Source organism: Globicephala melas, chromosome 11 (assembly GCF_963455315.2).
Source record: "Globicephala melas chromosome 11, mGloMel1.2, whole genome shotgun sequence".
Taxonomy (NCBI): Eukaryota; Metazoa; Chordata; class Mammalia; order Artiodactyla; family Delphinidae; genus Globicephala; species Globicephala melas.
This window is the reverse complement of record NC_083324.2, coordinates 28,682,334-28,699,713: the sequence shown is the minus strand read 5'-3', so window position 1 is coordinate 28,699,713 and position 17,380 is coordinate 28,682,334. Positions and strand designations below refer to the sequence as shown.

General features: G+C 37.9%; 1 protein-coding gene and 2 pseudogenes across 22 annotated transcripts in view; all 3 read right to left on the bottom strand.

Moving 5' to 3' along the window:
• FHIT (fragile histidine triad diadenosine triphosphatase) overlaps positions 1-17,380 on the bottom strand; it is a 1,458,892-nt gene that overhangs the window by 1,136,595 nt on the left and 304,917 nt on the right. The window lies entirely within an intron of this gene.
• LOC115859136 (DNA replication factor Cdt1 pseudogene) overlaps positions 1-17,380 on the bottom strand; it is a 29,854-nt pseudogene that overhangs the window by 11,520 nt on the left and 954 nt on the right.
• Positions 4,572-4,640, bottom strand: LOC115859182 (U4 spliceosomal RNA; annotated as a pseudogene).

The window sequence follows — 17,380 nt, the reverse complement described above, 5'->3', positions numbered from 1 at the left end:
ATAACTTTTATCATTGCAGACAACACTAGGTTGATTATCAAGAGTACGTGAGGAAAAAAAACAGAAAAGAGCAGTGCCTTAATTTAAAGACACTTGGAGTGGCAATAAAACATTTTTAATTAAAACTTCTCTACTGAGAATAGACAATCTTTGAAAGCCTGTGTAAATGAATTACATACAAATATACTAGTGATATTAGAGCTTTTAAAATGACATTATAACTTCTGAAATGTCAAATAACTTTGAATGTCAAATGTTACCCCCTCCATCAAAAAAATTACAATCATGGGGCTTCCCTGAAGGCGCAGTGGTTGAGAGTCCGCCTGCCGACGCAGGGGACACGGGTTTGTGCCCCAGTCCGGGAGGATCCCGCATGCCGCGGAGCAGCTGGGCCCGTGAGCCATGGCCGCTGGGCCTGCGCGTCTGGAGCCTGTGCTCCGCAACGGGAGAGGCCACGGCAGTGAGACGCCCGCGTACCGCAAAAAAAAAAAAAAAAAATTACAATCATGAATTGTCCAGCTGATCCCAAATCAAAGCAACGTACTTAAAAGGGGAATGCCCATTGTTTACACTGATCAGAAGAAATGCCTCAAATGTGGTTAAATCTTTGCTTTGACGTCACAGAATCTTGATGCTGATACAGACCCAGAAAGTCAGCTAAGGTCCATTTGGGGCAGCTTGAGAAGGGGAGAAAATGTGTTCCCTGCCTAACACGAACTTTTCCAACTCAGCCCCGGATCGTGCCAAGACAACACAGTGTAATAATGGTAATTTAATAATGCCGTCCGCTGGGCTCTGCCCAGATTAGAAACCTCGGGGAAATAAATGAGGCTTGCAAGCCAAACAGAGGGAAACTTCTCCAGGCAGTGCCTGCAGCAGGGAGATAGCTGGTAATGAAATACCCCAGTCTCCATTCTTTAATACGAGAGGTAAACATTAAAAGGGAGTCAGGAAAGGTAAAGCTCTCAAAATGGAAATAAATAAATAAGCTCACCTGCCATGATGAGATGTCTGAAAATGACTTGGAAGGACTGCCCAGAGATTTTCCCGGGGGATGTGGTAAAGTATCGACAGACATCAAGGGAGGTAATTATGTGCTTGGGCACATTTGCTGGATAAACTGGTCTCCTTACCTTCAACTTCCCAACTTCCAGATACAGAAACCGTGTTTAAACTACACAGCGTTCTCTCTGGCTTTTACCATAAAAAGGAAATAAAAGTGTATCCTGGGGGATTCCCCTGGTGGCACAGTGGTTAAGAATCCGCCTGCCAATTCAGGGGACACAGGTTCGAGCCCTGGTCTGGGAAGATCCCACATGCCACAGAGCAAATGAGCCCATGCGCCACAACTACTGAAGCCCGCGTGCCTAGAGCCCATGCTCCACAACAAGAGAAGCCACCGCAATGAGAAGCCCATGCACCACAACGAAGAGTAGCCCCCGCTCGCCGCAACTAGAGAAAGCCCGCGCGCAGCAACGAAGATCCAACGCAGCCAAAAATAAATAAACAAACAAACAAATAAATTTATTTAAAAAAATGTGTCATGGGTTCTTGGCAAATCAGTCCAGTGTTAGATAGGGACCCATTATCTTTGACCTTCATGTTTTTGCCTCTTCTGACTCATAGAAAATCCTCAAAAACTCTTTAAGGGAAAGATATGTGATGTCTGAGAAATTCTCACTTTCAGAAAAAAGACACCATTTTTGCAGCATAAAAATCATAGTTGAATTAAGTGATTTCTTTATTTTTTATTTCAACTGGTCTGTTATCTGCTCAAATTTTTAAAATTTACCTAAAATAACAGAAGCTTTGTTTACTGACCGTGTTATTAACATGTGAGGATAATAGCCAATCCTCTCCTTTCTCTGTTTTTCCTCTCAATCACCAAGACAACTCTAACATTCCTCCATCTTAGCTTCTTTATAGAAAAATTCTCACAGGTAACTGCCATCCTCTATCACTTCTGAAACTGGTAATGAAATGTCAGAGGAGGAACAGTTAATTAAAATTGTGGAATCCACTTTGCATCCTCTCACAGTCAATAAAAGTACTACAATTAAGGATACATTTCAACACATGATGTAACTAATATGTCACATTTTTTAATAACAGTTGGCTATTAAAAATCAAAAGTCATGAATGTGGGGGCTTCCCTGGTGGCGCACTGGTTGAGAGTCCGCCTGCGATGCAGAGGACGCGGGTTCGTGACCCAGTCCGGGAAGATCCCACATGCCGCGGAGCGGCTGGACCCGTGAGCCATGGTCGCTGAGCCTGCGCTTCCGGAGCCTGTGCTCCGCAACTGGAGAGGCCACAACAGCGAGAGGCCCACGTACCGCAAAAAAAAAAAAAAAAAAATCATGAACGTGAAGAGAATATTCAGTAAACATCTTGCTACACTGGCCATAAAACTCCTTTCATTCAACTAGTGCAATAGATTTGATATTGAGATCAATTAAAAAGGTGTTTTCTAGTAATAAACCAAGGAACATGTCTATAATCTGCAAGGAATTTATGGGAATAAAAACTGTACCTGGGGTTTCCCTGGTGGCCCAGTGGTCGAGAGTCTGCCTGCCGATGCAGGGGATACGGGTTTGTGCCCCGGTCCGGGAAGATCCCGCATGCCGCGGAGCGGCTAGGCCCGTGAGCCATGGCCGCTGAGCCTGCGCGTCTGGACCCTGTGCTCCGCAACGGGAGAGGCCGCGACAGTGAGAGGCCCGCGTACCGCAAAAAAAAAAAAAAAAAAAAAATTGTACCTGCATATCCCACACGGGCTTACCCGAGCTGTTATCTTCAACAAGATTTCCTCACACTCTCAGCTTACTCCATAAACATTTAAGAAAGAAACAGTACAGAACAGCAGCTGAGAGAGTTCAGGCTCTGGAGTGAAATGCTGTGTTTCAACCCTGCCTCTGCTACTTTCTAAACATGAGACTGTAATCACTTGGCTTTATTTCTTGGAGTCTCAGTTTCCTTATCTGCAAAATGGAGAAAACACTCTCTACTCTTAGGGCTGCTGTGAGGATTAAATGAGATAACATGCATGAAGCATTTTGAATAGTGACTAGGACCTTGTAAAGGCTGAATAAATATAAGCTGTTCCTCTTCTTGGACACTTTATTCATTTAATAACTATATTTCCCTAAGGGTCTGGTAATCTAAGAACATTCATATACCTGACATATATTCATTTGTTTTACACTATTGCACTACTCATTTTTCTACATAAGAATTAGGCAGATGATACTTCAGGGTCCCTTCGTTCCAAATGCTGCCACTCATATTTAGTACAGATATCTGTTAAGCAAAGGAGAATAAAGGAGTCAAATCACCTCAGAAGCTGCTGGTTTCCACCCTTGCTTGTCAACTAACTCCATATGAGTCAAACTACACTCTCCAGGGAGCACTTGTGAAAGTCCCTGATTCATAGAAGTATTTACTCTGGGGTTTGGGGTTTGTTTTCTCAGGTTTATGTCTGGGACAGCTTGCTAAAGCTAACAGTCCAGCAATTTTATTAAACTCTTTTCAATTTCAGCATTTTTTAAAGAGCATATAGAAATCACACTGGCAGTGGCTATTTAAACTTCCCAGTGGATGCTAAAAAAATAAAAGGACACTTAAATGACCGTTTTTGAGCAGAGCCAACAGCATGTGGCCTAATTATCCAACTACATGAAAACTTCTATGGATTTTTAACCAGAGTATAAGGGTTTGATATGCACAGTTCAGAACGCAAACGGCTACCTCACTGGGGGGATGTAGAACTTTTCAAGTCTAAATATAAGGTCCAGGTATATCGGGGTAAGTTTCTTCTCTGTTTTTCCTTATGATAACTTCTAAGAAATGATAAATGAACAAGATGCTTAGAAACTGATGTAGCTAAGCCACTAATGAATACAAGTGAAGAAAATACCATTGTGCTAAGTGCTCTCCATTTATTTCTAATACAACTTTCTGAGGTAGGTAAAATTATGCACATTTTACAGATGAGGAAACCAAACTCAGAAAGGGTGAGTGCCCTACCCCAGAGGGCAGGTATCAGAGCTGGTGTCCTGGTTATCCTCTATTTGCCCCTGCAGACCCTTTGTCTGCCCTGTGGTGGCCTCTCCTCTGCAGCCCTCTGCAGCTCTCATGCCTTCTGGCTTCTGTTGGGTTAAGACAGGAGGCAGACAGCTTTCCCTTATTGTCCCTACCTTAAAATCATTACCCCTTTATTTTGTTTTCTTCATCACTTATGTAAACATTAGCATACACTTAGTCATGAATTCATTCAATGATATTTACTGGGAGTCTATCACGTACCAGACACTCTATTTAGGTGCTGAAATACTGTAGTAAGTAAGACTCACGTGGCCCTTGCCCTATTTATTTTCTCTTCCTTTCTTTTCCAACTTAAATATTAAATATAAGGGATTTCCTAAAATCAAATACCATGTCTTCTACAAATCTTTGGGCAGGCCTGGACACATTATGGATGCTCAAGAGTGGATGGATAAAAGAATGATTGATGGATAAGAGAAAATCATCTGAAGTATCTGCAGGACCAGGATAGAAGCTACCAAGCCTAATAAGACCTTTTCAATTAGCAGTAATCGTGCCTCGGATAAACCTTATTGGCTACGATACTACCACTGCACAAAGCTTAAAACTAAGACTTTTTCAATAATTTGCTGAGCAAACCCATAACAGTGCTGCTCGTTACAATAAGAATTAAGAACAATGATGATATCTGGTGTTGATAAAGATGAGGTGAAATGAGCATTATTATAAACCACTGTACTGAGTATGAATCAGTGCTACCTTTCTATGTGGCAATTTGCTTAAACACCACAAACAAGTGACTCGGCTAACTGGCTTCCAGAAACAAATCCTAGAAGCACAATTAAGGATGAGTCCAAAGATATAGTTATAAGTATGTTATGAATAATTTGAAATTTTAAAAAATGGTAATGACCTAAGTGTTCAGCAACAGTGGATTGGATTAATCTATTCAGGCACATCATATAATGAAATACTACAAATGATTAAACATAATGCCATATCATATATTTCATGACATGAACATATTCGCATTAACTGAAAAAGGAGGATACAAAGTTTTACGTAGAATAACGCAATTTTTCTTTTAAAAAAATTTTGATATAAGAAAAAGGTCTAAAATTGCACTGTCCAATAGAAATATACGTAATTTTAAAGTATTTAGTAGTCATATTTTAAAAAGTAAAAGATGAAAAAAAGTAAAAGATGAAATTCATTTAAAGATATATTTTAATTAATCCAACATACACAAAATAACAATAGCTTAAATTCTCTTTTTGAAATTTGGTGTGTAGTTTATACTTCTAGCACGTGGTGTCAATTCAGTCTTGCCATATTTTAAATATTTATGAGCCACATGTGGCTAGTGGCTACCAGATTGGACAGCTCAGGGAAGCCTTAAAAGCAGGTATGGAGAGTAGGAATTTGAATGATTTTTACTTTCTTCTTTCGTTTCTCCATCCTTTTACAATTACCATGTATAATTTTGCTGTTGACATATACTACTTCTGTGATACAAAAACAAAGTTGTTTTTAAATATTAAGAACAGAGGTTTTTTTTCTGTCTCTGGAATGCTTTTTGTCTCATCATCTCTGCAGTTCACAGACTACCTGCTTCCTAGAATTAGAAAAATGCTCTCCTTTCTTCCCCTCTCTTTATAGAGACTTTGAGTAGCTACCTAGCTTCAGCCCTCGGGCAAGTGACTTAAGGATCAAATAGTGTTGCTCTTCAGAGTCACAGCTAAATAAGCCCCTGCTTTCCAGTGATGTGACCCCGAATCTATCAAGACTCCAAGCACTGTTTTAGAAGCTCTCCTGGGCTTGTGGAAGGGCATGGAATGGGACCGGAAAGCGCTTAATTTGAGGTTAATTAAATAGTGATGACAAGCCTTAATCTCCAACTTGTCATCAGATTGTAAACACTGATCGCAGCTGCAGCCATCTGCAATAAACCTATTGAGAGAAATCTTGACCAGAATGAAATGAGTATGTTGATTACCCAGATGAAGCTGAGAGAGATGAGATCAGAGAAATCCAGGCTCTTGTTATACCAGGAGAAATGGAGACCCGAAAGGAGAGAAATCAGAGGAAAATGTGTCAAATCTGATGCCTTTACAGTCCTACCAAAAAAAACTAAAAGATTACTGGACCCCAGGAGCCTGGAGGATGAGAGAAATAAAGGTGAAGATGTAAATCCATTGGACTGAGGACCTGAAAGAAACTGAAATAGCTCTGTCACTATTAACACCTGATGGGTTTCTGTGGAAAATATGTCTGAGCCACGTGCATGTGCTGGGGCCTCTGGACCAATAGCTATACCAGCAGAAGTGAACTACAGCAGGAGTTTCCCAGGGAGGGAGGTGGGGAATAACAGTTACAGGTCAGGCACTTCACATATAATTTACCTGATAATTCTCTCAATTATTTTATAAGGTATTATTATTTTTTCCATTTTAAAGAAGAAAACGCTAAATCTCAAAGAAGTACCTACCTCACCGAAGGCCATGCAAAATATGGGTTGAACCCGGATTTGAATACAGACTAACTCCCCCACGTAAGCTCTAAACCTCAGGCAGCTCTGCCTCGAGCTTTGCAGCTTTGCGGTAGTGGTAAGGAAGTGATCAAGGTGAAAGAATACTGAAGTTCATGAGGAAGATGGAAAGAAAAGAGCAAAAATTCCCCAAAGAGGATCTAACTAGGAAGTTAGGTGACCTAATGGAAATCTGCAAGGTGGGTGAACATTCTGGTACCACTGTTCTCAGTGTACCTTAAAAGTGCCCTTTCTGGCCTCACTGACATGGAGAACACTTCCTCATTCTTCAAGACTCAGCACAGGTCAATCCGCACCTCGTCTGTGAAGCCTTTCCCAAACCTCCTGGTGAGACCAGCACTTTCTTTTTATATTAACAAGGTGGGAGGCATTAGGAAGGAGATAACTTCAGTATAATTGGCTGGACACCATGTCACATGTAAAGAAAGTTAGGAAGGAGAATCTGAACCTAAGGATGAGAAAAACTGAAGTAAAAGAACCATGATAGTTGTCAAATAGTTAATGGACTAAGATGTATGGTTTAAATCTATGTATTCTTCCCTGAAGCCTTTTTGGAATAAGATAAAACATTCCTTCCTTCACTCATTGCCTAGTTTATGACAGTGCTAGTGAAAATAGCAGTGAGCAAAACCAGACACAATTCTGTTGTCAGGATACATGCATCTAACAGGGATAACATGTTCATAATAAAAAGATCACAGAAATATATGGAAAACTGTGATACATACTCCAAATAATAGGTAAATAAGATGTGATGATTTTGTTCAAGACACAAAACTGGAATCGATAAAGAGATTTTGCAGGGAAATAAGCTTCAGTTCATTATTTGGAAGAACTTTGAAATAATCCACACATTCCAGAAATGACCCCATAAATGAGTACACTTCCCCCTCCTGACATTGGACAGGCCCAGGCTGAGGCCGGAGAACAAAAGGGTCCAGTGCCAGACAACTTCGCAGGTCTCTTTCAGCTCTTAGAAACTATGATTCTATCATTCTAAAGAAAATATTGTCTCAGATGGTAATTAGAACTTGATAGCTTGAATTTCCAGGAGACTCAGGAAATTTGTGCAGAGAAGAATCATTTTCTGTACATAGAGGGGAGTCAAGCAAAACTGAGTCTCCTAAACAGCACTGATATACCTCTGTTTTACGTACTGCCCTGGAAGCTTTGTGAGTACAGGGGCCCATGGGCTTGCTCATCACTGACTCATCACTGCATGGCACATAGCACATACTAAACATTTGTTAAATGAACAAATAAATACAGTACTAAAATGTACCAGCACAAACACACTCACTTATAAAAACTTTCTTCTACTGTTATAGACCTTAAAATTGAACTTCCTTGAATAATTAATGAACATGAACATCAGTCAATCACTTGCTTCCTGATTGATAGCTAGGGTCCCTTGTCCAAGCACTCACTTAGTTCAATTAAAAATTAATAATTTTCCATGGAATAAATACACACTACACATAGTACATCAGGGGTTCCACTTTTAATAAGCAATTAAGTAATGCAGAGGGGCTAAGAATCTTTTAACTAAGAGAGAACTCCATGAACTTGCCCTTCAAGTTATCATTCACTTACTACCCATTTCTCTTCTAAATTTTTTAATTAGCCAGGAAAAAAGTAGTTCTGAAAACAGAATAAATAATGCCAATATGTTGTCATATTTTGGTTAACATTTGCAGGCGACACAATGTGTTTTTGTTAAACAGTGTGTTTTGTTTGTTTTTATTCCTTCTTTGACATGAAGAATACATTAGGGAAGATCAATACAAAACTGAGGCACTATATGTAAAATGTTAAGGGTCATTCATTGAAAAATTATGAACCATGCTATAGAACTCAGCCAGGTCAGAGCTAAATTAAATTATTGATCCATTCATTTTCCCCCTTTCTATGTGACTATCCCCTGATTTTTTATAACATACAATATTGCCTATATAGCAAATGAATCATCTTATTCTGGGCCCAGCATGTCTGCTGACTGACAATTTTCTAAAATTAATCGTCATATTGTTAGCACGCAGATTTATAAATTGAGCTCCCCTCACATAAACATCTGAATACCCAACATAAAATGTATAAGCTTTTGTAGCATGAACTCAAAGGGAAAGAGGGTAATTTTCACTTTTTTCAATACAAAGAATACAAAGAAAAAAATGAAATGTTGTTTTTCTTAACACCATTTCACTACTTTATGGTTCTTGGTACATTTCATTGATGAGGCCAAAACGTATTCACTTGACTTTTTAAAAATGACTTAACTGTACTACTAAGCAAAATGATGCAATCAACACTTTGTGAATTGAAGTCTTTTAAATTTTCAGACTTAAATCTTCCTCAAGATGTGTAACATCAAATTCTACAAGCAGTTTTACCAATTGTTTTGGGGATTTCTTTGAATACAAAAAAACTCTCATCCCCAATCAGCCTCCAAAGTGACAGAATGTATCTTGAATTAGGATCTTTTCTCACCTTATGAAAAGGGAAAATGGGTAAACAATTTGTAGGAAATGTAAATTCCACAGATCCACATTAATTTATGAAAAAGAAAGCTGACATAAGAGTTCTTGGTAGAAAAGATCTTTGATTTGGGGCTGTATTTAGCCAGTAACTTTTGCCTCCTGGGAAAATATTTTCTCTTTAACAAAGTAGTGTCAGATATAGAGGCCTCTTCATGTCCTCTGATGGAGATAAGATCATTCTGACTGGCACTCCAAATAAGGCAGAAATTACCCCTAATGTGTAGTTTGAACATTGTATCAAAATACAGTAAAACGCCCTTTCAGAGTCTGATGAGAAAAACATGTGAGCTCACAAAATGTCTGCCTCCCTCAGGTGGAGAAATGGTTCACCGCTTTTCTTCACGCTGATTGTCACTGCAAGAAGTTCCCGGCATCAGGGGCATGTCCCACTGTCCCACACAAATGCCAATCCCTGTTGCTGGGACAAGGGGGTTCTAGCCTCACAGCAGGCCTGAGGGACTCTATTTCTCTACAGGTCTGCTCCAAAGCTGAGCGCCCTTTGCACTAGAAATCAATGTCAACCAACAAAAACTTCAGGAGAAAGTTAAATACCAGCAGCAAAACGTCTCTTGTGTACCAGTCTCTCCCCACTGTGTTTCTGCCTGGTGACAAGAAACAGTGAGGAAAACGGAGCAAGCAAGGGCTGAAGAGAGAAAAATTGAAGAAGTGCAGAACTTGAGAGCTGGAAAGGGGCAAAGTTTCAAATAAGAAAAGACTCAAGCAACTTACTGTGCAGAAATATAGAATGCCATCTGAGGAAGGGCAGCAGGCTCCCTCCCCAGAGACCCAACTGAAGGTCATCTATACCTTAGGAAGTTCCTTCACTAGGTTTTGGCATCCTGGGCCTTGGAGTTCTCAGCACACAAGACAGAATCCCTCTCTCAGGAGGTGGACTTCATTAAACAAAGCTCACGAGTCCAGCAACATGAACCCAAAATATCGAAGTATAAGTCTACAATTTGTAATACAACTGCCGCACAGACATGAGAATGACCAGAACGTTCCCTTCCTGAAGATGTCCTCCATGCAAAGCCAAATCCTAATCAGACAGCAATTTGATGTGAAAGCAATCTGAACAAGAGGAGCTCATTTGATGAATTGAATGTTAAATGGCATCAAGGAGAATGGAGTCAACCAATGGGAGAAAATACACAACGTGCGCTGGCTGCAGCTCCCTGTATCCACTGCCATAACAGGAATGGCCTTGCCAACAAAACAAAGCTCCTAGTTCCTCACAGGAGACACATCTCCTCCAGAGAGGACTACATGCACATGCCTTCTGCATTTCCATTGCAACGTACCCACAATTTGAATGGCAAAATCCTTCTTTTGTCCTAAAAAACCTGCATCATTTTCTCACTGTGAAGTAAAATATATTCCTTGTAACAAATGAACATATGAAAAAGAGTAGAATAAAAATTATTCTATTTCTTCCACCTAAGAAATTACAGGCGGATAATCTTTCAGTCTCTTTCTTAGGCTGACCATATAAAACTTCCATTTTGCAGATAAAAAACAGCCATTTAACATCAATTTCACATGATCCAACCTAATATATGGGTTTGTACATACATTATATCAAAGTAGGATCACATATTACATTGTTTTGCTGCTTTTCTTTTAATTAACCAGGGCCCATAAATAGCTTTCCATGTCATAAAGTAATATCATGACAGATACTCTTGTACATGCTTCTTTGCCAAAGCCTCTGATTATTTCCTTAGGGAACATTGCTAGACATAGAATTGTTGGGTCAGAGAGTGTGCACACACCCATTCATTTATATATTACTTACAGCGGCTTTCACCCAATAACAGTAGAGTTGAATAGTTGGAATATGGACCCAACAAGCTTACAATATTTAGTCTCTGATCCTTTACAAAAAAGTCTGCCAACTGCTGACCTGGAGTCTTCAGTTAGGTAGAGACAGAACACCCACATGGAACATCCACAGGACACAGACTCCCCATTTGTAAAATTCACCATGATTACAAGCAGATCTCATCCATTTCAAATGTTTTCTACTCTTTAGCATTTTTTAATCAGTCCAAAGGTTCTATACAAGTCCACTTATCATTAGAATAGTGTTAAAGAATACTATTAGAGAAATTTAACTCCATTATTTTTAACCATAGAAATTACTGTAACCTAAGATATAAATGGGAACCAAATCAAACAAGATGTTATAAAAATTCCTTTCTTGTATAATAATCTATAGTAAACATAGATAAACATGTTCTTAAACATTTAATATAAAAATTGATTATTAAATAAAAAGACTAAAAGATATTTCATTTCTTTGGCCTTTGATTTCAAACAGCTAAAAATTTGAGGCTGGATTCCCTTTACTCATGAGCAAGACTCAGAAACTTGGCTACGGAAAGAACACATTTAACTTTTCACTGAAAAAGAATCACACAGACCACGTCTGAATATTTACAAATTCCTCGTTAATTAGATTTTAATCTACATGACTATACCATATGCTAGAAAGCCATCCAAATACAAACTCTATGAGCCGGTTTTACTGCCATTACTTTAAAGAGCCATTTAAAAGATTTTCTATGGGATAAAGATTGGGTGATTTATCATGGTTTTATGCTCCTTTAATCTGCTCCATCTTCCCATTGTAAAATAAATATTGGTTTTAAAATAAATGGTTCTGCCCAGGTTTTGATGAGAAAAATTGCCCTGTAAATCACAAGCTCACCTGTGCCAATTCCAAGTCCAATGTTAACTAGCCCATTCTGATGAAAAATAAGTCAATTTTATAGAACAAAATCTAAAGAAGACAATTACATAAGTATATTATCAATGCTGCAATGTAACTAATTTGAGATATGAGCTTCCCCACTCCCTGTTTTTTCAATTCTCAAAAAAAAAAAAAACTAGTTGATGCCAAACTGGTCTTTCAATTGGACTTTTAAAAATGTATTATTTACCACAGTTTTTATTATATTCTGTCCAACTCCAATATACAAGTTATGCCAATTGAAAATAAATACAAGCAAATCTGAAGGGTTATATGATAACATCTTTCTCAATCACTTTTTTCATACTCAGAAGGCCACATCAATTTAAGAGTTGCCTCCTTGGACTATTTCACAAACCTCTGAGAAATTGACAATATACGTATCTTCCAATAGTAAGCATAGTGTCTAAACACTTTGGAAGATAGGAATGGTTTCAAGCAGTGCTTCACTAATTATCTGTGATGAAATACTAGTTGACTGTATTATTCCTTTCCAATATGTTGTGGGCTGATGAGACATACACTTGGATATTGTGGCAATGCCAAATTGCTATAAAAGTTTCTAAACTTGCACTGTCCAACAGAAGTAAAATGTCAGCCACATGTTTAATTTTAAACTTTCTAGTAGCCATGTTAAAAACTGTAAAAAGAAACAGGTGATATTAATTTTAGTAATATGTTAATGTAGCCCAATATATCCACAATCTTATCATTTCATATAATATAATCAATATAAAAATATTGTTGATGACAAATACTATATGTTACCACTTCTACATGGAATCTAAAAAATATTGGGTTGGCCAGAAAGTTCGTTCAGATTTTTCCATACACTCTTGTGGAAAGAGCTAAATGAACTTTTTGGCCAACCCAGTAAAACAAGCAAATGAATAAAACAAAACAGAAACAGACTCACAGATATAGAGAACAAACTACCAGTTACCAGAGCAGGGAGGGGCATAAAAGGGGTAGGGTATTAAGAGGCAAAAACTACTATGTATAAAATAAATAAGCTATAATGATATATTGCACAGCACAGGGAGTATAGCCAATATTTTATAATAATTTTAAGTGAAGTAAACTCTATAAAAATATTAAATTACTATGTTGTACACTTTAATATTGTAAATCATCTATACTTCAATAAAAAATATTATTGAAATATTTTACATTCTTTTTTAATACTGTCCTCGAAATCCAGAGTGTATTGTACACTTACAGTATGTCAATTCAGACTGGCCACATTTCAAGTACTCAATAGCCACATGTGGCTACTGTGCTGGACAAGGCAGTCCTAAATCCTTACTCTCAGTGTCTGACCTCCCTCTTCACATTTTGAGTAGTACTGTCTAAACCACTGCTCCCTTCAGAATAGCATCTCTAAGTTTCTCTTCTGTGATTTTCTGCCTGATGTTTTATAATTGAGGTCTCCATTTCAGATAAGGCCAACACTTAAAGAAATTAGCACACTCATGATTGTGGCTTACTTTATCCTCCCTTTCAGGAAGGGAATCACCATTAACAAGGGATGGATGCAGAAGCCTCCTCTGCTCTCCTTTCTCTAGAAGCAACCACTACTCTGAATGAAGCTGGTTTATTTCCTTCCCATCCTTGTTTTAATACTTTCTTTACAGATTACATTCTTAAGCAACTACATAAAGCTATTAAGAAGGGGAAATATGTTTGTGCTCTACTTAGACATGTGAATTTAATGTATTTGGCTTATATAAATCCTTACCATATTCCAAAGGCAACTGCTGAAACCGATTTCCACACCTTTCCAACCATCCACTCTACGATCTATGTCTTTGGACCCTGTAACCCCTTCTAGCTTGGGTAACTCCTACCCATTATTTAAGTCCCAGATTAAATGTCACTTCTTCAGGAAACCTTCGCTAATCTGCCCTTTGCCCAAATAAGATTAAGTTCCCTGTTAAAGGCTCTAAACTTTCCTATACTGCACTTACCTCAACTGTAAATATCTGTTTTTGTAATGATTTGTTTAATGTCCATCCCCCTCATGAAAATATAAAGTAGCACCAGCACAATTCCCAGTACATAGCAGATGTCCATAAATACGTTTCATAAGAGTGAATGATTTTTCTCTTCCATTCATTTATTCAAACTCAGTTAGAAATCATGTTTCTCAGTCTCCTGTTGTGACATGAGCTTAGAATGTGTGTATCATAAATGTATTGGGCACCCCTATTTATTAAAATGTATGTTTAAATATATTACCATGAAGTTACTCATAGTACATTCTTTTGACCTTTTATTCTCTATTATACATATATTAGGTTCCTCTTTTCATTTCTAATACTATTTGTGTTCTCTCTGTCACTCTTACTCTCTTTCCTTCCTTCTGTCTTTGTCTCTGTAGCTGATCAAGTTTGCCAGATGTGTTTAGTTAGTCTTTCAAGGAATCATCCTTTGCTTTGTCGATCTTCTCTGCTATTCCTTTGTATTCTATTTCATTTCTTTTTTGCAGTACTTCGTATTATCTTCTCCCTTTGCTTTATTTTGGTTTACTCTGCTATCTTATTTATAATTTTTTGGTTGAATGCTTAACTCACTAATTATCAGTCCTCCTTCATTTCAAATATATGCATTTTAATCTATAAATTTTCCTTTATGTACCTCTTTAATTGTAACCCACAAGATTTAAAATAGAGTATCAACTAATTTCTATCATCACTTTTCTTTGACAAGATTTAGAAGTATGATCTTGTTTCCAAATGTATAAAGTTTTTGAGGTCTACTTGTTTTTGGTCTCCTAATATTTTTTCTTCCGAGATAAGAGGAAATATAATTTTTAGCAATCAGTGGTAAGGCTTTCAATGTGTGTATATTCTCTGGTAGTGGAATTCAGGAGTTCAGAGTTCTATGTATGTCTATTCAATCAAGCTAATCAGTTATGTTATTTAAATCTTCTTTATCCTTTCTAATTTGTTTAGTTTGTTTGATTTTTCAGTGTTTTAGAGAAAATGTTTAAAACTCCCAATTATGGGGACTTCCCTGGTGGCACAGTGGTTAAGACTCTGAGCTCCCAATGCAGGCCAGGTTTGAACCCTGGTCAGGGAACTAGGTCCCACATGCATGCTGCAACTAAAAGTTTGCATGCCACAACTAAGGAGTCCACCTGCCGCAACTAAGGAACCCATGTGCTGCAACTAAGGAGCCCTCAAACCACAACTAAGGAGCCCACCTGACACAACTAAGGAGCCCACATGCTGAAACTAAGGAGCCGGCAAGCCGCAACTAAGGAGCCCACGAGCCACAACTAAGGAGCCCACAAGCCGCAACTAAGGAGCCCGTGAGCCACAACTAAGGAGCCCACCTGCTGCAACTGAGACCCGGCAAAACCAAATAAATAAATATTTTTAAAAACCCTCCCAATCATGATTACCTATGTTCTCAATACCTCGTGGTGATATGGTCAATTTTTACTTTATATATTTTTGAAATGATGTGACTAGGTAATAATGCAGGTTCAGGATTAATATATCTTTCTGGTGAATTGTTCTTTTATCATTAAATAATGACTTTCTTTATCTATAATAACATTTTTTAAAGTACATTTTGTCTGATATTAATACAGTGTCACCAGCCTTCTTTTGAAAGGTATTTGCATGGTATATTATATCAATTTCCCTCTATCTTCTTTCAATCTTCCCATGCCATTATTCTTAATAGGGGTATTCCTTATAAACAGTGTGTAAAGAGAGTGTAACTGTTTCTTCTTCCCCATGCAACTTAAAAATCTGTGTCTATTGACACACAGAATGAATCTTCTTTACATTTGTTGTGATTCCTGGTGTATTTGGCTTTATTTCAACCATGAGATTGATTTACACTTTCCCAAAAGTCAAGGATTATCCAAATGTACCAAGTCTACACACCACAGAAGGCATGACTTTATCTAGCTTAGGCTCATAATTTAGCTATTCTCAATAAGTCACTTAGACACATTAGCAAACCATACTCTCTTAAAGCTATAAGGTAATTAATTAATCCTTACACAAGTAACACACAAAAATTTCCAAATTCAGGCAGCCAGTCCACTACTCTATGTCTTTACCTGTAACATGAATATAAAAGAATCCATTTGTCATCTACCTCTGATGTTGCTGTACTTCACTCTCCCCCATTTTTTTTTTTACTTCCATATTATGCAGCTTTCATCTTTTCTCCTCCTTTCCTACATCTCTTCTTCCCAACCCCATCTCTTAGCATCTCTTCCTTAGATAATTACATTAGTATCCTTGGTCTCCCTGCCTTCGTCTTACTATCTTCCACTCCAATTCACATTCCAGTTAAATGAGGACCTTGCATTATAAATTAAGAAGTTTGAATGTTACCCTGCACATCAATCTCTCTTGAACCGAAACCTGAAGACACAGTCTTATAGTTCCAAACACTTTATTTTTTAATTTGTGATTTTATCCAATTAACATTCTAAAGAGTCGAAATGACAATCTGATAATTGAGCTGTGCCTTCCAATAGCAGTGCCTGAGTTTGTCTTTTTTTTACCCCATCGACTATCCTGTTCGCAGTGTCATTGGCACCAAATGATCAACTAAAGTGATAGTTTTTAACTTTCACTGTGTCAATAAGCACATCTGGCTGTTAGGTTGGCATGTCCTAATGCTAAAATTGTCCCACGTCTGCCATTGTGCTCTTTAGTGGAGATGATTCGCAATTGAAAGATACTGTCATCGAATAAGGCTTTAATTTATTAAGTTATTTAATTAATGGAGACTTTGACATGACATCATAAAAACCCATAGTGTGGCAGAGTAATGGTCTCTTTTAATTGTTATGGGCTAATGAGAAAAGAACAAAGGCAGAATTAATATGTAAATGATGTGTTTATATAAAACGAAAGCCCAATGATATTATGCGACACTGCGCAAAAGGTTTCCCAATCTTTCAAATAGAGAAAAGTGGTGAGAGAACTGAGTCGTCCTTGCCTCAGAATAGTAACAGCGTGACAAATAAAAAAAGCCTTTGTCACAATAGTCACTATACTTTATTCAATATTCATTTATCAAAAATGTGTCAAATACTTAATCAATAGATAATGAGTGCTAAATACTGTTCTAGGCCCTGAAGATACAGAAGCAAAAAAGACAGGCAAAATCCCTACCCTCATAAAGTTATATTCAGATAATAAACAAATTAACACAAATTTATAATATTATGTCAGGTAGTGATAAGTCCTGTGGAAAAAAATTAAGCAGGGTAAGGAGTTAGAGAATGATGGGGGAGAAGGACAACTATTGTGGGCAGAGTGGTCAAGGAAGGATTCTCTGAGATGACATTTGAGCAGAAGCCTGAGTGTAACGAAGAAGAAGCAAGGCATAGAAATATCTAGGGGAAAGGACTTCCAGACAGAAGCAACAGCAAACACAAAGATGTTGAGGTGAGAATAAGCTTGACATACATGAAGAACAGCAAGAAAACCAGTGTGACCAGAACTCGGGGACAAAAAAAGAGAGTCATAG